Source organism: Camellia sinensis, chromosome 14, assembly GCF_055761805.1.
Source record: "Camellia sinensis isolate YWXY chromosome 14, ASM5576180v1, whole genome shotgun sequence".
NCBI lineage: Eukaryota > Viridiplantae > Streptophyta > Magnoliopsida > Ericales > Theaceae > Camellia > Camellia sinensis.
Window position 1 is genome coordinate 102,700,720 of NC_138974.1, and position 25,460 is coordinate 102,726,179.

Below are 25,460 nucleotides of genomic sequence, written 5' to 3' on the forward strand. Positions count from 1 at the left end.
GTGAGTTGCCATTTTCTCTTTTTTGAGCTTTTCTTTGCAATATTTCTTAGCCTCTCCTTCTTATACATTTGAGCTCCGACCAAAACTGAAAGTGACCCTCTTTTGAGCTCATCTTCACTTTTCATTAAGGGCTCAACCCTGTTTGATCCCTCCATGATGCACTTGCTTCATTAATCCTCTTATATGTCATAATCTTGCATGCTATTTTTGGCCCATGATTAATCTGTTTTTGAGCATAATGTAATCTGTGAATGTGCTTATTTTGGGCCCTTCTTCAACATTGTTGAAGGGCCCCTCACCATTTGGTGCCTCCATATGTCACTTGTAGTTATATCCCTTATTTGGCCCCATTTTTGCATAAATTGGTAGCCCCCTTTGCTTCTGTTGTTGGCTTTTTCACAGAACTGAAAGTGGCCTTATTTTGGCCTATACTTCATGTTTCATTAACACTTTTTTTCTGTTTGGCGATTATTTTGCATACTTCATGTTATAGCACCTTTTGAGCCTCAATCTTGTGCCTTTTTTTAGCATGTTTGTATACTGATTTTGAGGCTGCCATAAACTGTAAATATTCATATTTTTGGTCCCTTTTCAATTTTTTAGAAGGAAAGTTTTCAGTTTGGATTTTACTTATATCACTTGCTTCATTACCCCTCTTTTGGCCCCTATTCTTGCATGCTATTTTTTCCATACCTATGCTTGCTGTTTGGCCATGTTTATAACTGTGAAAGTGCATTTTTTGGGACTGTCTAGCTTCTGTCTTTGCATTGCATGTCCATATTGTGCATGTTTGGCATAGCTATAGGCCATTTCGGGTGCCTAAATTCACATTTCGGGACAATTCCATGCATTTGGTATCATTTCGCCTCATTTCGGGACTGTTTTCCCACATATTTTAGTGCTGAAATTCCATTAGCATGCTTGCATATCATTTTTGCCATATTGCATCATATTTTGCCATCGCCTCGGTTTGCGTGCCCGTGTGCACGCATTTCGAGGCACTCCATTTTCATCCGCCGACATCCTATGTGAGTGTGGCTGAGGCTCACTCATGTTGGTATAAGTCCATATCATGTTTTCATATCATTTCATCACATTCTGCCATCGCCTCGGTTTGCGTGCCCGTGTGCACGCATTTCGAGGCACTCCATTTTCATCCGCCGACATCCTATGTGAGTGTGGCTGAGGCTCACTCATGTTGGTATAAGTCCATATCATGTTTTCATGTCATTTCATTGCATTCTGCCATCGCCTCGGTTTGCGTGCCCGTGTGCACGCATTTCGAGGCACTCCATTTTTATCCGTCGGCATCCTATGTGAGTGTGGCTGAGGCTCACTCATGTTGGTATAAGTCCATATCATGTTTTCATGTCATCTCATCGCATTCTGTCATCGCCTCGGTTTGCGTGCCCGTGTGCACACATTTGGAGGCACTCCATTTTCATCCGCCGACATCCTATGTGAGTGTGGCTGAGGCTCACTCATGTTGGTATAAGTCCATATCATGTTTTCATGTCATTTCATCGTATTCTGCCATTTCCCCGATTTGCGTGCCCGTGTGCGCGCATTTCGAGGCATATCATTTTAATAGCATAGTGCATACTAGGTTGTATCTTAGATTGCATTCTGTCATTTTCTCGGTTTGCGTTCCCGTGTGCACGCATTTCGAGACATTTCATTTCCATAGCATTGTGCATGTTAGGATTATATATTAGTTGCATTTCATGCATATCATGCATATTGCATCGTGTTCGGAATAGGAGTTAGCCCGGGCACGGGAAACGAGGTACATTTCGTACTCCGAGTGACGGAATGTGTCTCAATTCCCCAGTCACCGACACTCCGGATTATCCATGATGGAGTTAGGTTTTAGCTGTAGTTTCATGTGCATTCATCCTATATTGAGTTGTGCATTTCGACTCCTCGGCCATCATGCCTCGATATGCGTGATTGGTGGCACGAGGATCGAGACATGCATATATCTGTGCAAATACATTGCTATGCCCCTTTCCTGCTCTCTGTTGCAGCAAAATGAAGAATCAGCAACCTTTTGGGGCTTGGCACGCATTTCAAGAACAGGTGTAAACAGAGGCTAATTGGGGCATTCCGGTGGATTTCCGCGCAAGACGACCCGGACATGCATCATCCATCCGAAGCAAGGCAGTCCCTGGCTTGCATGCCAGTTTTTACAATTTTCTTAATTAATCTGTTAATTAATTAGGAATTTGTATATTATTTGGACTGTAATATTTTGGGACTGTAATATTCTTTTATTTGGGGACTGTATTATTTATTCGGACCCTCTACGCGAGGGCACAACTGTAATAAGTGTGCGTGAGTGTGATGTATGTCTTCCAACCCCACGTCTTTCTTCCTTTTATTTATCCGCTTATGATGGTTAGATTAGGGCATATTTCAATTAGCATACAGTATGATAGCATGTTTGCATTCATTCATCTGTTTTGCATGCACCGGGCTCGGCGCATCATACTAACTGCATTGCATTTTCAATTACAAGTTGAATACATGATAGTTGTAGCATTTCATATGCCATCTTAGAATAGCCGAGCCTACTATAGTTGCATTTTGCATGTGTTGCATTAGGCGTTTCTGTATACTTAGGATTCATGCATGATTTCTAATGTAGTTTCTATTTTGGCTTGGAGTACTCGGTGAGTTTTATGCTTTAGCATCTTCGCATGTGTGTGAATGATTGCCATGATAGCATGCTTACCATGAGGCTAATTGCATATGTGACATATCTGCCTAAATGCCTGTGGGTGAAAGGTTGGCTTACTTGGATTGGAATAAATCATCAACTGTTTGTTTTAAGCCCACTAGATAGTGGCAAAACCATCTTTTCTAAGCCCACCTGAGGGTGGCAAATCCACGTCTTAGCCTACCCGCGGGTAGCACCATCAAACCATTTTCAAACAAACAAACATGAAATGTTTCGTTCCAATTCGGGCGACCCGGTCTATACTTATATGCTGCGAGCATCACATAGTAACCTAGGCTAATAACCGGAATAAGAACATACAATGTTTTCAAAAATTGATATCATGGTTAGTAGAGGCCGGTCTTTGACCGGGCGAGCGGGGGTGCTCACGAAGTGACCTTCCCCAATCGTACCCAAGTTCCCGAGCCGAGGCAACTTTGGTGATGACGGACACGTGGCCTTTGGCACCGAGTCAGGGTTTCCTAAATTTCCCATTAAAAAACATTTAGGTGGCGACTCTGTATCTGGCAAAGCAGTCCATGTTTGGCACTTCTTTCAAAAATCTGTTTTTCTCAAAACGATTTGCCGGATTTGGACTCTTTGGTTCAGATTTAGAACCGTGACTACAAAAATCGAGTTCGAGCTGTAGCGAGGTCCCCCGCGGGCTTGTTACAACCCCTTTTGCCGTTTTTTTTTTCACCCTTCCCCAGACAACTTATCCGATTTTTAGCCTATTTAATCGCCTTCGCCTCCTTTTCTTCAAATTTCTCGCTTTTAAACTATTTCCAGATTATCCTCTTCCATTCAATTTAATTTTTTGTCCTGATACTGCTTGGAACAATAAAGTCGCGATTAATCTTCGGGTGCGATCATGCCAACACTAATGCACCGGAACCCATCAGAACTCCGCAGTTATGCGTGCTTGGGAGAGAGTAGTACTAGGATGGGTGACCACGGCGAAGTCCTGATGTTACACCCCTTTTGCCCTTTTTTTTTTTCACCCTTCCCTGGACAACCTGTCCGATGTTTAGCCCATGCAATCGCCTTCCCCTCCTTTTCGACAAATTTCTCGCTTTTAAACCATTTCCAGATTATCCTCTTCCATTCAATTTCATTTTTTGTCCGTCTACTACTTAAAAAAATAAAGTCGCAGTCAATCTTTGGGTGCAATCATACACGCACTAATGCACTGGATCCCATCAGAACTCCATAGTTAAGCATGCTTGGGCGAGAGTAGTTTTAGGATGGGTGATCCCCGACAAAGTCCTCGTGTTGCACCCCTTTTGCCTATTATTATTTTTTTTTTACCCTTCCACGGCCAACTTGTCCGATTTTTAGCCCATTTAATCGCCTTCGTCTCCTTTATGGAAAATTTCTCACTTTTAAACCGTTTTAAGATTATCCACTTCCACTCAATTTCATTTTTTGTCCGGCTATTGCTTGAAACAATAAAGGCGCGGTCAATCTTTGGCTGTGATCATACTAGCACAAATGCACCGGATCCCATCAGAACTCCGCAGTTTAGCGTGCTCGGGCGAGAGTAGTACTAGGATGGGTGACCCCCTGGGAAGTCCTCGTGTTGCAACCTTCTGCCCTTTTTTTTTTTCACCTTTCCTAGGATAAACTTTCCGATTTTTAGCCCATTAAATCGCCTTCAACTCCTTTTCGACAAAATTCCTCGTTTTTAAGCCATTTCCAGATTATCCTCTCCCATTCAGTTTCATTCTTTGTCTGGCTACTTCTTAAAACAATGAGGTCGTGGTTAATCTTCGGGCACGATCATACCAGCACTAATGCACTGGATCCCATCAGAACTACACATTTAAGCGTGCTTTGGCGAGAGTAGCACTAGAATGGGTGACCCACTGGGAAGTCCACGTGTTGCACCCCTTTTTTTTTCCTTTTTTTTTTCACTCTTCCCCGAACAACCAGTCTGATTTTTAGCCCATTCAATCACTTTCGCCTCCTTTTCAACAAATTTCTCGATTTTAAATCGTTTCCAGATTATCCTATTCTACTCAATTTCATTTTTTGTCCGTCGACTGCTTGAAACAATAAAGTCGCGGTTAATCTTCGGGTGTGATCATACCAGCACTAATGCACTGGATCCCATCTGAACACAGTAGTTAAGCGTGCTTGGATGAGAGAAGTACTAGGATGGGTGACCCCTTGGGAAGTTCTCGTGTTGCAACCCTTTTGCCCATTTTTTTTTTCACCCTTCCCCGGGCAACCTGCCTGATTCTTAGCCCATTCAATCGCCTTCGCCTCATTTTCGACAAATTTCTCACTTTTAAACCATTTCCAAATTATTTTATTCCATTCAATATCATTTTTTATCCGTCTAATGCTTAAAAAAATAAAGTCGTGGTTAATCTTCGGGTGCGATCATACCAGCACTAATGTAGCAGATCCCATCAGAATTCCGCAGTTAAGCGTGCTTCGGCGGGAGTAGTATTAGGATGGGTGACCCCCTGGGAAGTCCTCGGGTAGGACACCTTTTGCCCATTTTTTTTTCACCCTTTCCTAGACAGCCTGTCCGATTTGTAGCCCATTCAATCGCCTTCGCCTCCTTTTCGAGAAATTTCTCGCTTTTAAACCATTTTCAGATTATCCTATCCCATTCAATTTCATTTTTTGTCCGTCTACTGCTCATAACAATAAAGTCGTGGTTAATCTTCGGGTGCGATCATACCAGAACTAATGCACCGGATCCCATCAGAACTCCGCAGTTAGGCGCGCTTGGGCAAGAGTAGTACTTGGATGGGTGACCCCCTGGGAAGTCCTTGTGTTGCACCCTTTTTGCCCCTATTTTTTTTTTCACCCTTCCCTAGACAACCTGTTCGATTATTAGCCCATTCAATCGCCTTCGCCTCCATTTCGACAAATTTCTCACTTTTAAACCATTTCCTGATTATCCTATTCCATTCACTTTCATTTTTTCTCCGTCTACAGCTTAAAACAATAAAGTCACGTTTAATCTTCGGGTCCGATCAAACCAGCACTAACGCACCGGATCCTGTCAGAACTCCCCAGTTATGCGTGGTTGGGCGAGAGTAGTACTAGGATGGGTGACCTCCTGGGAAGTCCTCGTGTTGCACCCCTTTTGCCGTTCTTCTTTTTTCACCCTTCCCGAACAACCTGTAGAAAATTCTCGCTTTTAAACTATTTCCAGATTATCCTCTTCCATTCAATTTCATTTTTTGTCCGGATACTGCTTAGAACAGTAAAGTCGCGATTAATCTTCGGGTGCGATCATACCAGCACTAATGAACCGGATCCCATCAGAACTCCGCAGTTTAGCGTTCTTGGGCGAGAGTAGTACTGGGATGGGTGACCCCCTGGGAAGTCCTCGTGTTGCACCCCTTTTGCCCGATTTTTTCTTCTCTGTTTTTTATTTTTTTTATTTTTCCACCCTTCCCCAGACAACCTGTCTGATTTTTAGCCCATTCAATCGCCATCGCCTCCTTTTCGACAAATTTCTCTCTTTTAAATCAGTTTCAGATTATCCTATTCTATTCAATTTCATTTTTTGTCCGTCTACTGCTTATAACAATAAGGTCGTGGTTAATCTTCGGGTGAGATCATACCAGCACTAATGCACCGGATCCCATCAGAAATCTGCAGTTAGGCATGCTGGGGCGAGAGTAGTGGTAAGATGGGTGACCCCCTGGGAAGTCCTCGTGTTGCACCCCTTTTGCCCCTTTTTTTTTTTTTTTCATCCTTCTCCAGACAACCTGTCCGATTTTTGGCTCATTCAATCGCCTTTGCCTCCTTTTCGACAAATTTCTATCTTTTAAACCATTTTCAGATTATCCTATCCCATTCAATTTCATTTTTTGTCCGTCTACTGCTCATAACAATAAAGTTGTGGTTAATCTTCGGGTGCGATCATACCAGGACTAATGCACCGGATCCCATCAGAACTTCGCAGTTAGGCGCGCTTGCGCAAGAGTAGTACTTGGATGGGTGACCCCCTAGGAGGTCATTGTGTTGCACCCCTTTTGCCCCTATTTTTTTTTTCACCCTTCCCTAGACAACCTGTTTGATTATTAGCCCATTCAATCGCCTTCGCCTTCTTTTCGACAAATTTCTCGCTTTTAAACCATTTCCTAATTATCGTATTCCATTCAATTTCATTTTTTCTCCGTCTGTTGCTTAAAACAATAAAGTCACGGTTAATCTTCGGTTCCGATCAAACCAGCACTAACGCACCAGATCCCGTCAGAACTCTGCAGTTATGCGTAGTTGGGTGAGAGTAGTACTAGGATGGGTGACCCCCTAGGAAGTCCTTGTGTTGCACCCCTTTTGCCGTTTTTTTTTTCACCCTTCCCCGAACAACTTGTCCGATTTTTGGCCCATTCAAACGCCTTCGCCTCCATTTCTTCAAATTTCTCGCTTTTAAACTATTTCCAGGTTATCCTCTTCCATTCAATTTCATTTTTTGTCCGGATACTGCTTAGAACAGTAAAGTCGCGATTAATCTTCGGGTGTGATCATACCAGCACTAATGCACTGGAACGCATCAGAACTCCGCAGTTAAGGGTGCTTGGGCGAGAGTAGTACTGGGTTGGGTGACCCCCGGTGAAGCCCTCGTGCTGAACACTTTCTGGACTTTTTTTCTTTTTTTTCCACACTTCCCGGGAAAAACCTGTTCGATTTTTAGCACATTCAATCTCCTTCCCCTCCTTTTCGAAGAAATTCTCGCTTTTAAACCATTTCCAGATTATCCGCTTCCATTCAATTTCACTTTTTGTCCGTCTACTATTTAAAGCAATAAAGTCGTTGTCAATCTTCGGGTGCAATCATACAAGCACTAATGCACCGGATCCCATCAGAACTCCGCAGTCAAGCATGTTTGGGCGAGAACAGTACTAGGATGGGTGACCCCTGGCAAAGTCCTCGTGTTGCACCGATTTTGCCCATTTTTTTTTTCACTCTTTCCCGGCCAACCAGTCCGATTTTTAGCCCATTAAATCGCCTTCGCCTCCTTTACAAAAAAATTCTCTCTTTTAAACCATTATAAGATTATCCACTTCCATTCAATTTCATTTTTTGTCCGACTGCTGCTTGAAACAATAAAGTCGCGGTTAACCTCCGGGTGCGATTTTACCAGCACTAATGCATCGGATCCCATCAGAACTCCGCAGTTTAGCGTGCTTGGGCGAGAGTAGTACTAGGATGGGTGACCCCCTGGGAAATCCTCGTGTTGCAACCCTTTTGCCCTTTTTTTTTTTCACCTTTCCCGGATAAACTGTCCAATTTTTAGCCCATTAAATCGCTATCAACTCATTTTCGACAAATTTCTCGTTTTTAAACCATTTCCAGATTATCCTCTCCCATTCAATTTCATTTTTTGTCTGGCTACTACTTAAAAAAATAAGGTCGCGGTTAATCTTCGGGTGCAATCATACCAGTACTAATGCACCAGATCCCATCAGAACTACGCATTTAAGCGTGCTTTGGCGAGAGTAGTACTAGGATGGGTGTTCCCCTGGGAAGTCCACTTGTTGCACCCCTATTGCCCCTTTTTTTTTTTTCACCTTTCCCCGGACAACCAGTCTGATTTTTAGCCCATTCAATCACCTTCACCTCCTTTTCAACAAATTTCTCGATTTTAAATCATTTACAGATTATCCTATTCCATTCAATTTCATTTTTTGTTCGTCAACTCCTAGAAACAATAAAGACGCGGTTAATCTTCGGGCGAGATCATACCAGCACTAATGCACCGGATCCCATCAGAACTCTGCAGTCAAGCATGTTTGGGCGAGAGCAGTACTAGGATGGGTGACCCCTGGCAAAGTCCTCGTGTTGCACCGCTTTTGCCCTTTTTTTTTTCCCACTCTTTCCCGGCCAACCAGTCCGATTTTTAGGCCATTAAATCGCCTTCGCCTCCTTTACAAAAAATTTCTCTCTTTTAAACCATTATAAGATTATCCACTTCCATTCAATTTCATTTTTTGTCCGGCTACTGCTTGAAACAATAAAGTCGCGGTTAACCTCCGGGTGCGATTTTACCAGCACTAATGCATCGGATCCCATCAGAACTCCGCAATTTAGCGTGCTTGGGTGAGAGTAGTACTAGGATGGGTGACCCCTTGGGAAATCCTCGTGTTGCAACCCTTTTGCCCTTTTTTTTTTTTTCACCTTTCCCGGATAAACTGTCCAATTTTTAGCCCATTAAATCGCCTTCAACTCATTTTCGACAAATTTCTCGTTTTTAAACCATTTCCAGATTATCCTCTCCCATTCAATTTCATTTTTTGTCTGGCTACTACTTAAAAAAGTAAGGTCGCGATTAATCTTTGGGTGCAATCATATCAGCACTAATGCACCAGATTCCATCAGAACTACGCATTTAAGCGTGCTTTGGCGAGAGTAGTACTAGGATGGGTGTTCCCCTGGGAAGTCCACTTGTTGCACCCCTTTTGCCCCTTTTTTTTTTTTTTCACCTTTCCCCGGACAACCAGTCCGATTTTAGCCCATTCAATCACCTTCGCCTCCTTTTCGACAAATTTCTCGATTTTAAATCGTTTCCAGATTATCCTATTCCATTCAATTTCATTTTTTGTTCATCGACTCCTAGAAACAATAAAGACGCGGTTAATCTTCGGGCGAGATCATACCAGCACTAATGCACCGGATCACATCAAAACACCGCAGTTACGCGCGTTTGGAAGAGAGTAGTACTAGGACGGGTGACCCCCTGGGAAGGCCTCGGGTTGCAACCCTTTTGCCCCCCTTTTTTTTTCACCCTTTCCCGGACAACCTGTCTGGTTTTTGGCCTATTCAATCGCCTTCGCCTCCTTTTCGACCAATATCTCACTTTAAAAACATTTCCAAATTATCGTATTCCATTCAATATCATTTTTTATTCGTCTACAGCTTAAAAAAATAAAGTCGTGGTTAATCTTCGGCTGCGATCATACCAGCACTATTGTAATGGATTCCATTAGAATTCCACAGTTAAGCGTGCTTCGGTGGGAGTAGTACTAGGATAGGTGACCCCCTGGGAAGTCCTCGTGTTGCACCCCTTTTGCCCAATTTTTTTTTTCACCCTTCCCCGGACAGCCAGTTTGATTTTTAGCCCATTCAATCACCTTCGCCTCCTTTTCGACAAATTTGTCGATTTTAAATCGTTTCTAGATTATCCTATTCCATTCAATTTCATTTTCTATCCGTCGACTCCTTGAAACAATAAAGTCGCGGTTAATCTTCGGGCGCGATCATACTAGCACTAATGCACTGGATCACATCAAAACAACGCAGTTACGCGTGTTTGGAAGAGAGTAGTACTTGGACCGGTGACCCCCTGGAAAGGCCTCGTGTTGCAACCCTTTTGCCTCGTCTTTTTTTTTTTCACCCTTTCCCGGACAACCTGTCTGATTTTTGGCCCATTCAATCGCCTTCGCCTCCTTTTCGACAAACCTCTCACTTTTAAACCATTTTTAAATTATCCTATTCCATTCAATATCATTTTTTATCCGTCTATAGCTTAAAAAAATAAAGTCGTGGTTAATCTTCGGGTGCGATCATACCAGCACTACTGTAACGGATTCCATTAGAATTCCACAGTTAAGCGTGCTTTGACGGGAGTAGTACTAGGATGGGTGACCCCCTGGGAAGTCCTCGTGTTGCACCCCTCTTGCCCATTTTTTTTTTCTCCCTTCCACTGAAAGCCTGTCCGATTTTTACTTCATTCAATCGCCTTCGCCTCTTTTTCAACAAATTTCCTGCTTTTAAACCATTTCTAGAGTATCCACTTCCACTCAATTTCATTTTTTTTCTGGCTACTACTTAATACAATAAAGTTGCGGTTTATCTTCGGGTGCGATCATACCAGCACTAATGCACCGGATCCGATTAGAACTCCGCAGTTTAGCGTACGAGGGGCGAGAGTAGTACTGGGATGGGTGAACCGCTGGGAAGTTCTCGTGTTGCAACCCTTTTGTCCTTTTTATTCTTCTTTGTTTTTTTTTTCCACCCTTCCCCAGACAACCTGTCCGATTTTTGGCCCATTCAATCGCCTTCGCCACCTTTTCAAAAAATTTCTCTCTTTTTAACCATTTCCAGAATATCCTATTCCATTCAATTTCAATTTTTGTCCATCTACAGCTTGTAACAATAAGATCGGGTTAATCGTCGAGTGAGATCATACCTGAACTAGTGCACCGGATCCCATCAGGACTCCGCAGTTAGACGTGCTTGGGCGAGAGTTGTACTAGGATGGGTGACTCCCTGGGGAGTCCTCATGTTGCACCCCTTTTGCCCCCTTTTTTTTTTTTTTCACCCTGCCCCGGACAACCAGTTTGATTTTTAGCCCATTCAATCAACTTCGCCTCCTTTTCGACAAATTTCTCGAATTTAAATCGTTTCCAGATTATCCTATTCCATTCAATTTCATTTTTTGTCCGTTGACTCCTTGAAACAATAAAGTCGCGGTTAATCTTCGGGCACGATCATACCAGCACTAATGCACCAGATCACATCAAAACACCGCAGTTACGCGTGTTTGGAAGAGAGTTGTACTAGGACGGGTGACCCCCTGGGAAGGCCTCGTGTTGCAACCCTTTTGCCCCCCCCCTTTTTTTTTCATCCTTTCCCGGACAACCTGTCTGATTTTTAGCCCATTCAATCGCCTTCGCCTCCTTTTCGACAAATCTCTCACTTTTAAACCATTTTCAAATTATCCTATTCCACTTAATATCATTTTTTATCCGTCTACAGCTTAAAAAAATAAAGTCGTGGTTAATCTTCAGGTGCGATCATACCAGCGCTAATGTAACGGATTCCATTAGAATTCCACAGTTAAGCGTGCTTCGGCGGGGGTAGTACTAGGATGGGTGACCTCTTGAGAAGTCCTCGTGTTGCACCGCTTTTGCCCAATTTTTTTTTTCTCCCTCCCCGGACAGCCTGTCCGATTTTTAGCCCATTCAATCGCGTTCACCTCTTTTTCAACAAATTTCCCGCTTTTAAACCATTTCTAAAGTATCCACTTCCATTCAATTTCATTTTTTGTCCGGCTACTACTTAAAACAATAAAGCTGCTGTTTATCTTCGGGTGTGATCATACCAGCACTAATGCACTGGATCTGATCAGAACTCCGCAGTTTAGCGTACGAGGGGCGAGAGTAGTACTGGAATGGATGAACCGCTGGGAAGTTCTCATGTTGCACCCCTTTTGTCCTTTTTATTCTTCTCTATTTTTTTTTTCCACCCTTCACCAGACAACCTGTCCGATTTTTGGCCCATTCAATCGCCTTCGCCACCTTTTCGAAAAATTTCTCTCTTTTTAACCATTTCCAGATTATCCTATTCCATTCAATTTCAATTTTTGTCCGTCTACAGCTTGTAACAATAAGATCGTGGTTAATCTTCGGGTGAGATCATACCTGAACTAATGCACCGGATCCCATCAGGACTCCGCCGCTAGGCGTGCTTGGGCGAGAGTTGTACTAGGATGGGTGACTCCCTGGGAAGTCCTCGTGTTGCACCCCTTTTGCCCCTTTTTTTTTGTTTCACCCTTCCCCGGACAAGCAGTTTGATTTTCAGCCCATTCAATCACCTTTGCCTCGTTTTCGACAAATTTCTCGATTTTAAATTGTTTCCAGATTATCCGATTCCATTCAATTCCATTTTTTGTCCGTTGACTCCTTGAAACAATAAAGTCGCGGTTAATCTTCGGGCACGATCATACCAGCACTAATGCACCAGATCACACCAAAACACCGCAGTTACGCGTGTTTGGAAGAGAGTAGTACTAGGACGAGTGACCCCCTGGGAAGGCCTCGTGTTGCAACCCTTTTGCCCCCCCTTTTTTTTCACCCTTTCCCAGACAACCTGTCTGATTTTTGGCCCATTCAATCGCCTTCGCCTCCTTTTCGACAAATCTCTCACTTTTAAACCATTTTCAAATTATCCTATTCCACTCAATATCATCTTTTATCCGTCTACAGCTTAAAAAATAAAGTCATGGTTAATCTTCGGGTGCGATCATACCAGCGCTAATGTAACGGATTCCATTAGAATTCCACAGTTAAGCGTGCTTCGGCAGGAGTAGTACTAGGATGAGTGACCCCTTGGGAAGTCCTCGTGTTGCACCCCTTTTGCCCATTTTTTTTTTCTCCCTTCCCCGGACAGCCTGTCCGATTTTTAGCCCATTCAATCGCCTTCGCCTCTTTTTCAACAAATTTCCCGCTTTTAAACGATTTCTAGAGTATCCACTTCCATTCAATTTCATTTTTTGTCCAGCTACTACATAAAACAATAAAGTTGCGGTTTATCTTCGGGTGCGATCATACCAGCACTAATGCACCGGATCCGATCAGAACTCCACAGTTTGGCGTACGAGGGGCGAGAGTAGTACTGGGATGGGTGAACCGCTGGGAAGTTCTCGTGTTGCACCCCTTTTGTCCTTTTTATTCTTCCCTATTTTTTTTTCCACCCTTCCCCAGACAACCTGCCGATTTTTGGCCCATTCAATCGTCTTCGCCTCCTTTTCGAAAAACTTCTCTCTTTTTAACCATTTCCAGATTATCCAATTCCATTCAACTTCAATTTTTGTCCATCTACAGCTTGTAACAATAAGATCATGGTTAATCTTCGGGTGAGATCATACCTGAACTAATGCACCGGATCCCATCGGGACTCCGTAGTTAGGCGTGCTTGGGCGAGAATTGTACTAGGATGGGTGACCCCCTGGGAAGTCCTCGTGTTGCACCCCTTTTGCCCCTTTTTTTTTTTCACCCTTCCCCGGACAACCAGTTTGATTTTTAGCCCATTCAATCATCTTCGTCTCCCTTTCGACAAATTTCTCGATTTTAAATCGTTTCCAGATTATCCTATTCCATTCAATTTCATTTTTTGCCCGTTGACTCCTTGAAACAATAAAGTCGCGGTTAATCTTCGGGCACGATCATACCAGCACTAATGCACCATATCACATAAAAACACCGCAGTTACGCCTGTTTGGAAGAGAGTAGTACTAGGACGGGTGACCCCCTGGGAAGGCCTCGTGTTGCAACCCTTTTGCCCCCCCCTTTTTTTTTCACCCTTTCTCGGACAACCTGTCTGATTTTTAGCCCATTCAATCGCCTTCGCCACCTTTTCGACAAATCTCTCACTTTTAAACCATTTTCAAATTATCCTATTCCACTCAATATCATTTTTTATCCATCTACAGCTTGAAAAAATAAAGTCGTGGTTAATCTTCGGGTGCGATCATACCAGCGCTAATGTAACGGATTCCATTAGAATTCCACAGTATGAGCGTGCTTCGACGGAAGTAGTACTAGGATGGGTGACCTCTTGGGAAGTCCTCGTGTTGCACCTTTTGCCCATTTTTTTTTCTTCCTTCCTTAGACAACCTATCCGATTTTTAGCCCATTCAATCGCCTTCGCCTCTTTTTCAACAAATTTCCCGCTTTTAAACCATTTCAACAGTATCCACTTCCAATCAATTTCATTTTTTCTCCGGCTATTACTTAAAATAATAAAGTTGCGGTTTATCTTCGGGTACGATCATACCAGCACTAATGCACCGGATCCGATCAGAACTCCGCAGTTTAGCGTGCGAGGGGCGAGAGTAGTACTGGGATGGGTGAACCCCTAGGAAGTTCTCGTGTTGCACCCCTTTTGTCTTTTTTTTCTTCTCTGTTTTTTTTTTTCCACCCTTCCCCAGACAACCTGTTCGATTTTTGGCCCATTCAATCGCCTTCGCCTCGTTTTCGAAAAATATCTCTCTTTTAAACCATTTTCAGATTATCCAATTCCACTCAATTTCAATTTTTGTCCGTCTACTGCTTGTAACAATAAGGTCATGGCTAATCTTCGGGTGAGATCATACCTGAACTAATGCACCGGATCCGATCAGGACTCCGCCGTTAGGCGTGCTTGGGCGAGAGTTGTACTAGGATGGGTGACCCCCTGGGAAGTCGTAGTGTTGCACCCCTTTTGCCCCCTTTTTTTTTTTTTCACCCTTCCCCGGACAACCAGTTTGATTTTTAGCCCATTCAATCACCATCGCCTCCTTTTCGACAAATTTCTCGATTTTAAATCGTTTCCAGATTATCCTATTCCATTCAATTTCATTTTTTGTCCATTGACAGCTTGAAACAATAAAGTCGCGGTTAATCTTTGGGTGCGATCATACCAGCACTAATGCACCGGATCCGATTTGAACACCGCAGTTAAGCGTGCTTGGATGAGAGAAGTACTAAGATGGGTGACCCCCTGGGATGTCCTCGTGTTGCGAACCTTTGGCCCTTTTTTTTCATCGTTCCCCGGGCAACCTGTCTGATTTTTAGCCCATTGAATCGCCTTCGCCTCCTTTTCGCCAAATTTCTCACTTTTAAACCATTTCCAAGTTATCCTATTCCATTCAATATCATTTTTAATCCGTCTACTGCTTAAAAAATAAAGTCGTGGTTAATCTTTGGGTGCGATCATACTAGCACTAATGTAGCAGATCCCATCAGAATTCCACAGTTAAGCGTGCTTGGGCGGGAGTAGTACTAGGATGGGTGACCCCCTGGGAAGTCCTCACGTAGGACACCTTTTGCCCATTTTTTTTTTCCATCCTTCCCCGGAGAACCTGTCCGATTTTTAGCCCATTCAATCGCCTTCGCCTCCTTTTCGACAAATTTCTCCCTTTTAAATCATTTCCAGATTATCCTATTCCATTCAATTTCATTTTTTGTCCGTCGACTACTTAAAACAATAAATTCGCATTAATCTTCGGGTGCAATCATACCAGCACTAATGCACCGGATCCCATCAGAACTCTGCAGTTTAGCGTGCTTGGGCGAGAGTAGTACTAGGATGGGTGACCCCTGGGGAAGTCCTCGTGTTGCACCACTTTTGCCCGGTTTTTTCTTCTCTATTTTTTATTTTTTTTTATTTTTCCACCCCTCTCCAGACAACCTGTCCGATTTTTAGCCCATTCAATCGTCTTCGCCTCCTTTTCGACAAATTTCTTTTTTTGTCCGTCTACTGCTTATAACAATAAGGTTGTGGTTAATCTTCCGGTGAGATCATACCAGCACAAATGCACCAGCTCCCATCAGAAATCTGCAGTTATGCGTGCTTGGGCGAGAGTAGTGCTAGGATGGGTGACCCCCTGGGAAATCCTTGTGTTGCAAACCTTTTACCCCTTTTTTTTTTCACCGTTCCCCAGGCAACCTGTCTGATTTTTAGCCCATTCAATCACCTTCGCCTCCTTTTCGACAAATTTCTCTAGTTTATACCATTCCCAAATTATCCTATTCCATTCAATATCATTTTTAATCCCTCTCCTGCTTAAAAAAATAAAGTCGTGGTTATCTTCGGGTGCGATCATACCAGCACTAATGCAGCGGATCCAATCAGAATTCCGCAGTTAAGCGTGCTTGGGCGGGAGTAGTACTAGGTTGGGTGACCCCCTGGGAAGTCCTCCTGTAGGACACCTTTTGCCCATTTTTTTTTTTCACCCTTCCCCGGGCAGCCTGTCCGATTTTTAACCCATTCAATCGCCTTCGCCTCCTTTTCGACAAATTTCTCGCTTTTAAATCATTTCCAGATTATCCTATTCCATTCAATTTCATTTTTTGTCCGTCGACTACTTAAAACAATAAAGTCGCGGTTAATCTTCGGGTGCGATCATACCAGCACTAATGCACCGGATCCCATCAGAACTCCGCAGTTTAGCGTGCTTGGGCAAGAGTAGTACTGGGATAGGTGACCCCTTGGGAAGTCCTCGTGTTGCACCTCCTTTGCCCGATTTTTTCTTCTCTGTTTTTTATTTTTTTTATTTTTCCACCCTTCCCCAAACAACCTGTCCGATTTTTAGCCTATTCAATCGCCTTCGCCTCCTTTTCGACAAATTTCTCTCTTTTAAACCAGTTTCAGACAATCCTATTCCTTTCAATTTCATTTTTTGTCCGTCCACTGCTTATAACAATAAGGTCGTGGTTAATCTTCGGGTGAGATCATACCAGGACTAATGCACCGGATCCCATCAGAACTCCACAGTTAGGCGTGCTTGGGCAAGTGTAGTACTTGGATGGGGGACCCCTTGGGAAGTCCTCGTGTTGCACCCCTTTTGCCCCCTTTTTTTTTCACCCTTCCCTAGACAACCTGTTCGATTTTTAGCTCATTCAATCGCCTTCGCCTCCTTTTCGACAAATTTCTCGGTTTTAAACCATTTCCTGATTATCCTATTCCATTCAATTTCATTTTTTCGCCATCTACTGCTTAAAACAGCAAAGTCATGGTTAATCTTCGGGTCCGATCAAACCAGCACTAACGCACTTGATCCCGTCAGAACTCCGCAGTTATGTGTACTTGGCCAAGAGTAGTACTAGGATGGGTGACCGCCTGGGAAGTCCCCTTGTTGCACCCCTTTTGCTGTTTTTTTTTTCATCCTTCCCCGGACAACCTGTCCGATTTTTAGCCCATTCAATCGCCGTCGCCTCATTTTCTTCAAATTTCTCGCTTTTAAACTATTTCCAGATTATCATCTTCCATTCAATTTCATTTTTTGTCCGGATACTGCTTAGAACAGTAAAGTCTCGATTAATCTTCGGGTGCGATCATACCAGCACTAATGCACCGGAACCCGTCAGAACTCCGCCGTTAAGCGTGCTTGGGCGCGAGTAGTACTAGGATGGGTGACCCCCGGTGAAGCCCTCGTGTTGAACCACTTTTGGCCATTTTTTTTTTCCTCACCTTTTCTTGGACAACCTGTGCGATTTTTAGCGTATTTAATCGCCTTCCCCTCCTTTTCGAAAAATTTCTCGCTTCTAAACCATTTCCAGATTATCCTCTTCCATTCAATTTCATTTTTTGTCCGTCTACTATTTAAAACAACAAAGTTGCGGTCAATCTTCGGGTGCAATCATACAAGAACTAATGCACCAGATCCCATATGAACTCCGCAGTCAAGCATGCCTGCACGAGAATAGTACTAGGATGGGTGACCACCGGCAAAGTCCTCGTGTTGCACCGCTTTTGCCCTTTTTTTTTTTTCACCCTTTCCCAGCCAACCAGTTCGATTTTTAGCCCATTAAATTGCCTTCGCCTCCTTTAAAAAAAATTTCTCGCTTTTAAACCATTATAAGATTATCCACTTCCATTCAATTTCATTTTTTGTTCGGCTACTGCATGAAACAATAAAGTCGCGGTGAACCTCCGGGTGCGATCATATCAGCACTAATGCATCGGATCCCATCAGAACTCCCCAGTTTAGCGTGCTTGGGCGAGAGTAGTACGAGGATGGGTGACCCCCTGGGAAGTCCTCGTGTTGCAACCCTTTTGTCCCTTTTTTTTTTTTTTTCACCTTTCCTAGATAAACTATCCGATTTTTAGCCCATTAAATCTTCTTCGACTCCTTCTCGACAAATTTCTTGTTTTTAAACCATTTCCAGATTATCCTCTCCCATTCAATTTCATGTTTTGTCTGGCTACTTCTTAAAAAAATAAGGTCGCGGTTTATCTTGGGGTGCGATCATACCAGCACTAATGCACCATATCCTATCAGAACTACGCATTTAAGCATGCTTTGGCGAGAGTAGTACTAGGATGGGTATCACCCGGGGAAGACCACTTGTTGCACCTCTTTTGGCCCCCTTTTTTTTTTTTCACCCTTCCCTGGACAACCAGTCCGATTTTTAGCCCATTCAATCACCTTCGCCTCCTTTCGAAAAATTTCTCGATTTTAAATCTTTTCCAGATTATCCTATTCCATTCAAATTCATTTTTTGTCCGTCGACTTCTTGAAATAATAAAGTCGTGGTTAATCTTCGGCCGCGATCATACCAGCACTAATGCACCAGATCACATTCGAACACCGCAGTTACACGTGTTTGGACGAGAGTAGTACTAGGATGGGTGACCCCCTGGGAAGCCCTCGTGTTGCAAACCATTTGCCCCCTCCTTTTTTTTTCACCCTTTCCAGGACAACCTTCTGATTTTTGCCCCATTCAATCGCCTTAGCCTCCTTTTCGACAAATCTCTCACTTTTAAACCATTTCCAAATTATCCTATTCCATTCAATATCATTTTTTATCCACCTACAGCTTAAAAGAATAAAGTCGTGGTTAATCTTCGGGTGCGATCATACCAGCACTACTGTAACTGATTCCATTAGAATTCCGCAGTAAAGCGTGCTTCGGCGAGAGTAGTACTAGGACGGGTGACCCCCTGGGAAGTCCTTGTGTTGCACCCCTTTTGCCCATTTTTTTTTTTCCATCCTTCCCCGGAGAACCTGTCCGATTTTTAGCCCATTCAATCGCCTTCGCCTCCTTTTCGACAAATTTCTCCCTTTTAAATCATTTCCAGATTATCCTATTCCATTCAATTTCATTTTTTGTCCGTCGACTACTTAAAACAATAAATTCGCATTAATCTTCGGGTGCAATCATACCAGCACTAATGCACCGGATCCCATCAGAACTCTGCAGTTTAGCGTGCTTGGGCGAGAGTAGTACTAGGATGGGTGACCCCTTGGGAAGTCCTCGTGTTGCACCACTTTTGCCCGGTTTTTTCTTCTCTATTTTTTATTTTTTTTATTTTTCCACCCTTCTCCAGACAACCTGTCCGATTTTTAGCCCATTCAATCGTCTTCGCCTCCTTTTCGACAAATTTCATTTTTTGTCCGTCTACTGCTTATAACAATAAGGTCGTGGTTAATCTTCCGGTGAGATCATACCAGCACAAATGCACCAGCTCCCATCAGAAATCTGCAGTTATGCATGCTTGGGCGAGATTAGTGCTAGGATGGGTGACCCCCTGGGAAATCCTTCTGTTGCAAACCTTTTACCCCCTTTTTTTTTCACCGTTCCCCAGGCAACCTGTCTGATTTTTAGCCCATTCAATCGCCTTCGCCTCCTTTTCGACAAATTTCTCTCTTTTATACCATTCCCAAATTATCCTATTCCATTCAATATCATTTTTAATCCCTCTCCTGCTTAAAAAAATAAAGTCGTGGTTATTCTTCGGGTGCGATCATACCAGCACTAATGTAGCGGATCCAATCAGAATTCCACAGTTAAGCGTGCTTGGGCGGGAGTAGTACTAGGTTGGGTGACCCCCTGGGAAGTCCTCGTGTAGGACACCTTTTGCCCTTTTTTTTTTTCACCCTTCCCCGGGCAGCCTGTCCGATTTTTAACCCATTCAATCGCCTTTGCCTCCTTTTCGACAAATTTCTCGCTTTTAAATCATTTCCAAATTATCCTATTCCATTCAATTTCATTTTTTGTCCGTCGACTGCTTAAAACAATAAAGTCGCGGTTAATCTTCGGGTGCGATCATACCAGCACTAATGCACCGGATCCCATCAGAACTCCGCAGTTTAGCGTGCTTGGGCAAGAGTAGTACTGGGATAGGTGACCCCTTGGGAAGTCCTCGTGTTGCACCCCCTTTGCCCGATTTTTTCTTCTCTGTTTTTTATTTTTTTTATTTTTCCACCCTTCCCCAAACAACCTGTCCGATTTTTAGCCTATTCAATCGTCTTCGCCTCCTTTTCGACAAATTTCTCTCTTTTAAACCAGTTTCAGACAGTCCTATTCCTTTCAATTTCATTTTTTGTCCGTCCACTGCTTATAACAATAAGGTCGTTGTTAATCTTCGGGTGAGATCATACCAGGACTAATGCACCGGATCCCATCAGAACTCCACAGTTAGGCGTGCTTGGGCAAGTGTAGTACTTGGATGGGGGACCCCTTGGGAAGTCCTCGTGTTGCACCCCTTTTGCCCCCTTTTTTTTTCACCCTTCCCTAGACAACCTGTTCGATTTTTAGCTCATTCAATCGCCTTCGCCTCCTTTTCGACAAATTTCTCGGTTTTAAACCATTTCCTGATTATCCTATTCCATTCAATTTCATTTTTTCGCCATCTACTGCTTAAAACAGTAAAGTCATGGTTAATCTTCGGGTCCGATCAAACCAGCACTAGCGCACTTTATCCCGTCAGAACTCCGCAGTTATGTGTACTTGGCCAAGAGTAGTACTAGGATGGGTGACCACCTGGGAAGTCCCCTTGTTGCACCCCTTTTGCTGTTTTTTTTTCCATCCTTCCCCGGACAACCTGTCCGATTTTTAGCCGATTCAATCGCCGTCGCCTCATTTTCTTCAAATTTCTGGCTTTTAAACTATTTCCAGATTATCATCTTCCATTCAATTTCATTTTTTGTCCGGATACTGCTTAGAACAGTAAAGTCTCGATTAATCTTCGGGTGCGATCATACCAGCACTAACGCACCGGAACCCGTCAGAACTCCGCCGTTAAGCGTGCTTGGGCGCAAGTAGTACTAGGATGGGTGACCCCCGGTGAAGCCCTCGTGTTGAACCACTTTTGGCCATTTTTTTTTCCTCACCTTTTCTTGGACAACCTGTGCGATTTTTAGCGCATTTAATCGCCTTCCCCTCCTTTTCGAAAAATTGCTCGCTTCTAAACCATTTCCAGATTATCCTCTTCCATTCAATTTCATTTTTTGTCCGTCTACTATTTAAAACAACAAAGTTGCGGTCAGTCTTCGGGTGCAATCATACAAGAACTAATACACCAGATCCCATATGAACTCCGCAGTCAAGCATGCCTGCACGAGAATAGTACTAGGATGGTTGACCACCGGCAAAGTCCTCGTGTTGCACCGCTTTTGCCCTTTTTTTTTTTTTTCACCCTTTCCCAGCCAACCAGTTCGATTTTTAGCCCATTAAATTGCCTTCGCCTCCTTTAAAAAAAATTTCTCGCTTTTAAACCATTATAAGATTATCCACTTCCATTCAATTTCATTTTTTGTTCGGCTACTGCATGAAACAATAAAGTCGTGGTGAACCTCCGGGTGCGATCATACCAGCACTAATGCATCGGATCCCATCAGAACTCCCCAGTTTAGCGTGCTTGGGTGAGAGTAGTACGAGGATGGGTGACCCCCTGGGAAGTCCTCGTGTTGCAACCCTTTTGTCCCTTTTTTTTTTCACCTTTCCTAGATAAACTGTTCGATTTTTAGCCCATTAAATCGTCTTCGACCCCTTCTCGACAAATTTCTTGTTTTTAAACCATTTCCAGATTATCCTCTCCCATTCAATTTCATGTTTTGTCTGGCTACTTCTTAAAAAAATAAGGTCGCGGTTTATCTTGGGGTGCGATCATACCAGCACTAATGCACCAGATCCTATCAGAACTACGCATTTAAGCGTGCTTTGGCGAGAGTAGTACTAGGATGGGTATCACCCGGGGAAGTCCACTTGTTGCACCCCTTTTGCCCCCCCCTTTTTTTTTTTTTTTTTTTTTTCACCCTTCCCCGGACAACCAGTCCGATTTTTAGCCCATTCAATCACCTTCGCCTCCTTTCGAAAAATTTCTCGATTTTAAATCGTTTCCAGATTATCCTATTCCATTCAAATTCATTTTTTGTCCGTCGACTTCTTGAAACAATAAAGTCACGGTTAATCTTCGGCCGCGATCATACCAGCACTAATGCACCAGATCACATTCGAACACCGCAGTTACACGTGTTTGGACGAGAGTAGTACTAAGATGGGTGACCCCCTGGGAAGCCCTCGTGTTGCAAACCATTTGCCCCCTCCTTTTTTTTCACCCTTTCCAGGACAACCTTCTGATTTTTGCCCCATTCAATCGCCTTAGCCTCCTTTTCGACAAATCTCTCACTTTTAAACCATTTCTAAATTATCCTATTCCATTCAATATCATTTTTTATCCACCTACAGCTTAAAAGAATAAAGTCGTGGTTAACCTTCGGGTGCGATCATACCAGCACTACTGTAACTGATTCCATTAGAATTCCGCAGTAAAGCGTGCTTCGGCGAGAGTAGTACTAGGATGGGTGACCCCCTGGGAAGTCCTTGTGTTGCACCCCTTTTGCCTATTTTTTTTTCTCCCTTCCCTGGACAGCCAGTCTGATTTTTAGCCCATTCAATCACCTTCATCTCTTTTTCAACAAATTTCTCGCTTTTAAACCATTTCTAGAGCATCCACTTCCATTCAATTTCATTTTCTGTCCGGCTACTACTTAAAACAATAAAGTTGCGGTTTATCTTTGGGTGCGATTATACCAGCACTAATGCTCCAGATCCGATCAGAACTCCGCAGTTTAGCGTTCGAGGGGTGAGAGTAGTACTGGGATGGGTGACCCCCTGGGAAGTCCTCGTGTTGCACCCCCTTTGTCCTTTTTTTTCTTCTCTGTTTTTTTTTTCCACCCTTTCCAGACAACTTGTCCGATTTTTAGCCCATTCAATCGCCTTCGCCTCCTTTTCGACAAATTTCTCTTTTTTAAACCATTTTCTAATTATCTTATTCCATTCAATTTCATTTTTTGTCCGTCTAGTGCTTGTAACAATAAGGTCGTGGTTAATCTTCGTGTGAGATCATACCTGAAGTAATGCACCGGATCCCATCAGGACTCCGCTGTTAGGCGTGCTTGGGCGAGAGTAGTACTAGGATGGGTGACCCCCTGGGAAGTCCTCGTGTTGCACCCCTTTTGCCCATTTTTTTCTTTTTTTTTTCACCCTTCCTCGGACAGCCTGTCCGATTTTTAGCCCATTCAATCGCCTTCGCCTCCCTTTCGACAAATTTCTCGCTTTTATATCATTTCCAGATTATCCTATCCCATTCAATTTAATTTTTTGTTCGTCGACTGCTTAAAACAATAAAGTCGCGGTTAATCTTCGGGCGTGATCATACCAACACTAATGCACCGGATCCCATAAGAACTCCGAAGTTTAGCGTGCTTGGGCGAGAGTAGTACTGGGATGGGTGACTCCCTGTGAAGTCCTCGTGTTGCACCCCTTTTGCCCGATTTTTTCTTCTCGGTTTTTTATTTTTTTTATTTTTCCACCCTTCCCCAGACAACCTGTCCAATTTTTAGCCCATTCAATCGTCTTCGCTTCCTTTTTGACAAATTTCTCTCTTTTAAACTAGTTTCAGATTATCCTATTCCATTCAATTTCATTTTTTGTCCGTCTACTGCTTATAACAATAAGGTCGTGGTTAATCTTCGGGTGAGATCATAGCAACACTAATGCACCGTATCCCATCCGAAATCTGTAATTAGGCATGCTTGGGCGAGAGTAGTGCTAGGATGGGTGACCCCCTGGGAAGTCCTCCTGTTGCATCCCTTTTGCTCCTTTTTTTTTTTTCATCCTTCCCCAGACAACTTGTCTGATTTTTAGCTCATTCAATCGCCTTTGCCTCATTTTCGACAAATTTCTATCTTTTAAACCATTTTCAGATTATCCTATTCCATTCAATTTCATTTTTTGTCCGTCTACTGGTCATAATAATAAAGTTGTCGCTAATCTTCGGGTGCGATCATACAAGGACAAATGCACCGGATCCCATCAGAACTCCGCAGTTAGGCGTGCTTGGGCAAGAGTAGTACTTGGATGGGTGACCCACTGGGAAGTCCTCGTGTCGCACCCCCTTTGCCCCTATTTTTTTTTCACCCTTCCCTAGACAACCGGTTCAAGTTTTAGCCCATTCAATCGCCTTCGCCTCCTTTTCGACAAATTTCTCGCTTTTAAACCAGTTTCTGATTATCTTATTCCATTCAATTTCATTTTTTTTCCGTCTACTGCTTTAAACAATAAAGTGACGATTAATCTTCGAGTCCGATCAAACCATCACTAACGCACCGAATCCCTTCAGAACTCCGCAGTTATGCGTACTTGGGCGAGAGTGGTACTAGGATGGGTGACCTCCTGGGAAGTCCTCGTGTTGAACCCCTTTTGCCGTTTTTTTTTTTTTTCATCCTTCCCTGGACAACCTGTCCGATTTTTAGCCCATTCATTCGCCTTCGCCTCCTTTTCTTCAAATTTCTCGCTTTTAAACTATTTCCAGATCATCCTCTTCCATTCAATTTCATTTTTTGTCCGGATACTGCTTAGAACAATAAAGTCGCTATTAATCTTCGGGTGCGAACATACCAGCACTGATGCACCGGAACCCATCAGAACCCGCAATTAAGCGTGCTTGGGCGAGAGTTGTGCTAGCATGGGTGACCCCCCGGTGAAGCCCTTGTGTTGAAACCCTTCTGACCTTTTTTTTTTTTTTCACCTTTTCCTGGACAACCTTTCCGATTTTTAGCGCCTTCCCCTCCTTTTTGATAAATTTCTCGCTTTTAAACCATTTCCAGATTATCCTCTTCCATTCGATTTTATTTTTTGTCCGTCTACTATTTAAAAAAATAAAGTCGCGGTCAATCTTCGGGTGCAACCATACAAGCACAAATGCACCGGATCCCATCAGAACTCCGCAGTCAAGCATGTTTGGGCGAGAAGAGTACTAGGATGGGTGACCCCCGGCAAAGTCCTCGTGTTGCACCGCTTTTGCGCTTTTTTTTTTTCACTCTTTCCCAGCCAACCAATCCGATTTGTAGCCCATTAAATCGTCGTCGCCTCCTTTACAAAAAATTTCTCGCTTTTAAACCATTATAAGATTATCCACTTCCATTCAATTTCATTTTTTGTCCGGCTACTGCTTGAAACAATAAAGTCGCGGTTAACCTCCGGGTACGATCATACCAGCACCAATGCATCGGATCCTATCAGAACTCCGCAGTTTAGCGTGCTTGGACGAGAGTAGTACTAGGATGCGTGACCCCTGGGAAGTCCTCATGTTGCAACCCTTTTGCCCTTTTTTTTTTCACCTTTCCCAGATGAACTGTCCGATTTTTAGCGCATTAAATCGCCTTCGACTCCTTTTCGACAAATTTCTCATTTTTAAACCATTTCCAGATTATCCTCTC

At 43.3% G+C, this 25,460-nt stretch overlaps 20 non-coding genes and 45 pseudogenes across 20 annotated transcripts; all 65 read left to right on the plus strand.

Moving 5' to 3' along the window:
* Window positions 1-3,580: 3,580 nt before the first annotated feature.
* On the plus strand, window positions 3,581-3,698 carry LOC114291512 (5S ribosomal RNA; annotated as a pseudogene).
* Window positions 3,699-3,881: 183 nt separating this feature from the next.
* LOC114291394 (5S ribosomal RNA) lies at window positions 3,882-4,000 on the plus strand (annotated as a pseudogene).
* Window positions 4,001-4,188: 188 nt separating this feature from the next.
* Window positions 4,189-4,307, plus strand: LOC114291381 (5S ribosomal RNA). Its single transcript, XR_003639395.2, has one exon. It is a non-coding gene; the product is annotated as a 5S ribosomal RNA (ribosomal RNA).
* A 183-nt stretch (window positions 4,308-4,490) lies between these two features.
* LOC114291464 (5S ribosomal RNA) lies at window positions 4,491-4,609 on the plus strand (annotated as a pseudogene).
* A 185-nt stretch (window positions 4,610-4,794) lies between these two features.
* Window positions 4,795-4,913, plus strand: LOC114291341 (5S ribosomal RNA). The gene has a single exon (XR_003639371.1). It is a non-coding gene; the product is annotated as a 5S ribosomal RNA (ribosomal RNA).
* Window positions 4,914-5,096: 183 nt separating this feature from the next.
* LOC114291491 (5S ribosomal RNA) lies at window positions 5,097-5,215 on the plus strand (annotated as a pseudogene).
* A 182-nt stretch (window positions 5,216-5,397) lies between these two features.
* LOC114291416 (5S ribosomal RNA) lies at window positions 5,398-5,516 on the plus strand. Its single transcript, XR_003639398.1, has one exon. It is a non-coding gene; the product is annotated as a 5S ribosomal RNA (ribosomal RNA).
* A 185-nt stretch (window positions 5,517-5,701) lies between these two features.
* Window positions 5,702-5,820, plus strand: LOC114291548 (5S ribosomal RNA; annotated as a pseudogene).
* Window positions 5,821-5,963: 143 nt separating this feature from the next.
* On the plus strand, window positions 5,964-6,082 carry LOC114291447 (5S ribosomal RNA). The gene has a single exon (XR_014355065.1). It is a non-coding gene; the product is annotated as a 5S ribosomal RNA (ribosomal RNA).
* A 210-nt stretch (window positions 6,083-6,292) lies between these two features.
* LOC114291428 (5S ribosomal RNA) lies at window positions 6,293-6,411 on the plus strand (annotated as a pseudogene).
* Window positions 6,412-6,599: 188 nt separating this feature from the next.
* Window positions 6,600-6,718, plus strand: LOC114291412 (5S ribosomal RNA; annotated as a pseudogene).
* A 185-nt stretch (window positions 6,719-6,903) lies between these two features.
* Window positions 6,904-7,022, plus strand: LOC114291456 (5S ribosomal RNA; annotated as a pseudogene).
* A 182-nt stretch (window positions 7,023-7,204) lies between these two features.
* LOC114291481 (5S ribosomal RNA) lies at window positions 7,205-7,323 on the plus strand (annotated as a pseudogene).
* A 190-nt stretch (window positions 7,324-7,513) lies between these two features.
* LOC114291423 (5S ribosomal RNA) lies at window positions 7,514-7,632 on the plus strand (annotated as a pseudogene).
* A 183-nt stretch (window positions 7,633-7,815) lies between these two features.
* Window positions 7,816-7,934, plus strand: LOC114291518 (5S ribosomal RNA). Its single transcript, XR_003639410.2, has one exon. It is a non-coding gene; the product is annotated as a 5S ribosomal RNA (ribosomal RNA).
* A 182-nt stretch (window positions 7,935-8,116) lies between these two features.
* On the plus strand, window positions 8,117-8,235 carry LOC114291422 (5S ribosomal RNA; annotated as a pseudogene).
* A 185-nt stretch (window positions 8,236-8,420) lies between these two features.
* LOC114291427 (5S ribosomal RNA) lies at window positions 8,421-8,539 on the plus strand (annotated as a pseudogene).
* A 184-nt stretch (window positions 8,540-8,723) lies between these two features.
* On the plus strand, window positions 8,724-8,842 carry LOC114291377 (5S ribosomal RNA). The gene has a single exon (XR_014355794.1). It is a non-coding gene; the product is annotated as a 5S ribosomal RNA (ribosomal RNA).
* Window positions 8,843-9,026: 184 nt separating this feature from the next.
* LOC114291467 (5S ribosomal RNA) lies at window positions 9,027-9,145 on the plus strand (annotated as a pseudogene).
* Window positions 9,146-9,634: 489 nt separating this feature from the next.
* On the plus strand, window positions 9,635-9,753 carry LOC114291498 (5S ribosomal RNA; annotated as a pseudogene).
* A 490-nt stretch (window positions 9,754-10,243) lies between these two features.
* LOC114291360 (5S ribosomal RNA) lies at window positions 10,244-10,362 on the plus strand. Its single transcript, XR_003639388.1, has one exon. It is a non-coding gene; the product is annotated as a 5S ribosomal RNA (ribosomal RNA).
* A 183-nt stretch (window positions 10,363-10,545) lies between these two features.
* Window positions 10,546-10,665, plus strand: LOC114291415 (5S ribosomal RNA; annotated as a pseudogene).
* Window positions 10,666-10,863: 198 nt separating this feature from the next.
* On the plus strand, window positions 10,864-10,982 carry LOC114291492 (5S ribosomal RNA; annotated as a pseudogene).
* A 494-nt stretch (window positions 10,983-11,476) lies between these two features.
* Window positions 11,477-11,595, plus strand: LOC114291413 (5S ribosomal RNA; annotated as a pseudogene).
* A 183-nt stretch (window positions 11,596-11,778) lies between these two features.
* Window positions 11,779-11,898, plus strand: LOC114291502 (5S ribosomal RNA; annotated as a pseudogene).
* Window positions 11,899-12,097: 199 nt separating this feature from the next.
* LOC114291362 (5S ribosomal RNA) lies at window positions 12,098-12,216 on the plus strand. Its single transcript, XR_003639390.1, has one exon. It is a non-coding gene; the product is annotated as a 5S ribosomal RNA (ribosomal RNA).
* Window positions 12,217-12,704: 488 nt separating this feature from the next.
* Window positions 12,705-12,823, plus strand: LOC114291433 (5S ribosomal RNA; annotated as a pseudogene).
* Window positions 12,824-13,006: 183 nt separating this feature from the next.
* Window positions 13,007-13,126, plus strand: LOC114291466 (5S ribosomal RNA; annotated as a pseudogene).
* A 197-nt stretch (window positions 13,127-13,323) lies between these two features.
* On the plus strand, window positions 13,324-13,442 carry LOC114291421 (5S ribosomal RNA). Its single transcript, XR_014355761.1, has one exon. It is a non-coding gene; the product is annotated as a 5S ribosomal RNA (ribosomal RNA).
* A 489-nt stretch (window positions 13,443-13,931) lies between these two features.
* LOC114291509 (5S ribosomal RNA) lies at window positions 13,932-14,051 on the plus strand (annotated as a pseudogene).
* Window positions 14,052-14,231: 180 nt separating this feature from the next.
* Window positions 14,232-14,351, plus strand: LOC114291430 (5S ribosomal RNA; annotated as a pseudogene).
* Window positions 14,352-14,550: 199 nt separating this feature from the next.
* On the plus strand, window positions 14,551-14,669 carry LOC114291460 (5S ribosomal RNA; annotated as a pseudogene).
* A 187-nt stretch (window positions 14,670-14,856) lies between these two features.
* Window positions 14,857-14,975, plus strand: LOC114291417 (5S ribosomal RNA; annotated as a pseudogene).
* A 179-nt stretch (window positions 14,976-15,154) lies between these two features.
* Window positions 15,155-15,275, plus strand: LOC114291449 (5S ribosomal RNA; annotated as a pseudogene).
* Window positions 15,276-15,456: 181 nt separating this feature from the next.
* LOC114291358 (5S ribosomal RNA) lies at window positions 15,457-15,575 on the plus strand. The gene has a single exon (XR_003639386.2). It is a non-coding gene; the product is annotated as a 5S ribosomal RNA (ribosomal RNA).
* A 167-nt stretch (window positions 15,576-15,742) lies between these two features.
* Window positions 15,743-15,861, plus strand: LOC114291485 (5S ribosomal RNA; annotated as a pseudogene).
* Window positions 15,862-16,043: 182 nt separating this feature from the next.
* LOC114291444 (5S ribosomal RNA) lies at window positions 16,044-16,162 on the plus strand (annotated as a pseudogene).
* Window positions 16,163-16,346: 184 nt separating this feature from the next.
* On the plus strand, window positions 16,347-16,465 carry LOC114291452 (5S ribosomal RNA). Its single transcript, XR_003639402.1, has one exon. It is a non-coding gene; the product is annotated as a 5S ribosomal RNA (ribosomal RNA).
* Window positions 16,466-16,675: 210 nt separating this feature from the next.
* LOC114291343 (5S ribosomal RNA) lies at window positions 16,676-16,794 on the plus strand. The gene has a single exon (XR_003639373.1). It is a non-coding gene; the product is annotated as a 5S ribosomal RNA (ribosomal RNA).
* Window positions 16,795-16,977: 183 nt separating this feature from the next.
* LOC114291496 (5S ribosomal RNA) lies at window positions 16,978-17,096 on the plus strand (annotated as a pseudogene).
* A 182-nt stretch (window positions 17,097-17,278) lies between these two features.
* LOC114291330 (5S ribosomal RNA) lies at window positions 17,279-17,397 on the plus strand. The gene has a single exon (XR_003639361.1). It is a non-coding gene; the product is annotated as a 5S ribosomal RNA (ribosomal RNA).
* Window positions 17,398-17,583: 186 nt separating this feature from the next.
* Window positions 17,584-17,702, plus strand: LOC114291504 (5S ribosomal RNA; annotated as a pseudogene).
* Window positions 17,703-17,886: 184 nt separating this feature from the next.
* LOC145812210 (5S ribosomal RNA) lies at window positions 17,887-18,005 on the plus strand. The gene has a single exon (XR_014355735.1). It is a non-coding gene; the product is annotated as a 5S ribosomal RNA (ribosomal RNA).
* Window positions 18,006-18,192: 187 nt separating this feature from the next.
* On the plus strand, window positions 18,193-18,311 carry LOC145812405 (5S ribosomal RNA; annotated as a pseudogene).
* Window positions 18,312-18,497: 186 nt separating this feature from the next.
* Window positions 18,498-18,616, plus strand: LOC114291385 (5S ribosomal RNA; annotated as a pseudogene).
* A 185-nt stretch (window positions 18,617-18,801) lies between these two features.
* LOC145812375 (5S ribosomal RNA) lies at window positions 18,802-18,920 on the plus strand (annotated as a pseudogene).
* Window positions 18,921-19,104: 184 nt separating this feature from the next.
* LOC145811378 (5S ribosomal RNA) lies at window positions 19,105-19,223 on the plus strand. The gene has a single exon (XR_014354920.1). It is a non-coding gene; the product is annotated as a 5S ribosomal RNA (ribosomal RNA).
* A 166-nt stretch (window positions 19,224-19,389) lies between these two features.
* Window positions 19,390-19,508, plus strand: LOC145812427 (5S ribosomal RNA; annotated as a pseudogene).
* A 183-nt stretch (window positions 19,509-19,691) lies between these two features.
* Window positions 19,692-19,810, plus strand: LOC114291429 (5S ribosomal RNA; annotated as a pseudogene).
* Window positions 19,811-19,993: 183 nt separating this feature from the next.
* LOC114291511 (5S ribosomal RNA) lies at window positions 19,994-20,112 on the plus strand. Its single transcript, XR_003639408.2, has one exon. It is a non-coding gene; the product is annotated as a 5S ribosomal RNA (ribosomal RNA).
* Window positions 20,113-20,322: 210 nt separating this feature from the next.
* LOC145812262 (5S ribosomal RNA) lies at window positions 20,323-20,441 on the plus strand. The gene has a single exon (XR_014355793.1). It is a non-coding gene; the product is annotated as a 5S ribosomal RNA (ribosomal RNA).
* Window positions 20,442-20,624: 183 nt separating this feature from the next.
* On the plus strand, window positions 20,625-20,743 carry LOC114291505 (5S ribosomal RNA; annotated as a pseudogene).
* A 182-nt stretch (window positions 20,744-20,925) lies between these two features.
* On the plus strand, window positions 20,926-21,044 carry LOC114291333 (5S ribosomal RNA; annotated as a pseudogene).
* Window positions 21,045-21,229: 185 nt separating this feature from the next.
* On the plus strand, window positions 21,230-21,348 carry LOC145812408 (5S ribosomal RNA; annotated as a pseudogene).
* A 186-nt stretch (window positions 21,349-21,534) lies between these two features.
* LOC114291325 (5S ribosomal RNA) lies at window positions 21,535-21,653 on the plus strand. The gene has a single exon (XR_003639356.1). It is a non-coding gene; the product is annotated as a 5S ribosomal RNA (ribosomal RNA).
* Window positions 21,654-21,835: 182 nt separating this feature from the next.
* Window positions 21,836-21,954, plus strand: LOC145812400 (5S ribosomal RNA; annotated as a pseudogene).
* Window positions 21,955-22,152: 198 nt separating this feature from the next.
* Window positions 22,153-22,271, plus strand: LOC145812376 (5S ribosomal RNA; annotated as a pseudogene).
* A 184-nt stretch (window positions 22,272-22,455) lies between these two features.
* On the plus strand, window positions 22,456-22,574 carry LOC114291390 (5S ribosomal RNA; annotated as a pseudogene).
* Window positions 22,575-22,756: 182 nt separating this feature from the next.
* LOC114291514 (5S ribosomal RNA) lies at window positions 22,757-22,876 on the plus strand (annotated as a pseudogene).
* A 198-nt stretch (window positions 22,877-23,074) lies between these two features.
* Window positions 23,075-23,193, plus strand: LOC114291371 (5S ribosomal RNA; annotated as a pseudogene).
* A 191-nt stretch (window positions 23,194-23,384) lies between these two features.
* LOC114291442 (5S ribosomal RNA) lies at window positions 23,385-23,503 on the plus strand. The gene has a single exon (XR_014355652.1). It is a non-coding gene; the product is annotated as a 5S ribosomal RNA (ribosomal RNA).
* A 514-nt stretch (window positions 23,504-24,017) lies between these two features.
* Window positions 24,018-24,136, plus strand: LOC114291408 (5S ribosomal RNA). The gene has a single exon (XR_014355683.1). It is a non-coding gene; the product is annotated as a 5S ribosomal RNA (ribosomal RNA).
* Window positions 24,137-24,320: 184 nt separating this feature from the next.
* LOC114291380 (5S ribosomal RNA) lies at window positions 24,321-24,439 on the plus strand (annotated as a pseudogene).
* Window positions 24,440-24,920: 481 nt separating this feature from the next.
* On the plus strand, window positions 24,921-25,039 carry LOC145812362 (5S ribosomal RNA; annotated as a pseudogene).
* A 183-nt stretch (window positions 25,040-25,222) lies between these two features.
* On the plus strand, window positions 25,223-25,340 carry LOC114291355 (5S ribosomal RNA; annotated as a pseudogene).
* The last annotated feature ends 120 nt before the right edge of the window (window positions 25,341-25,460 follow it).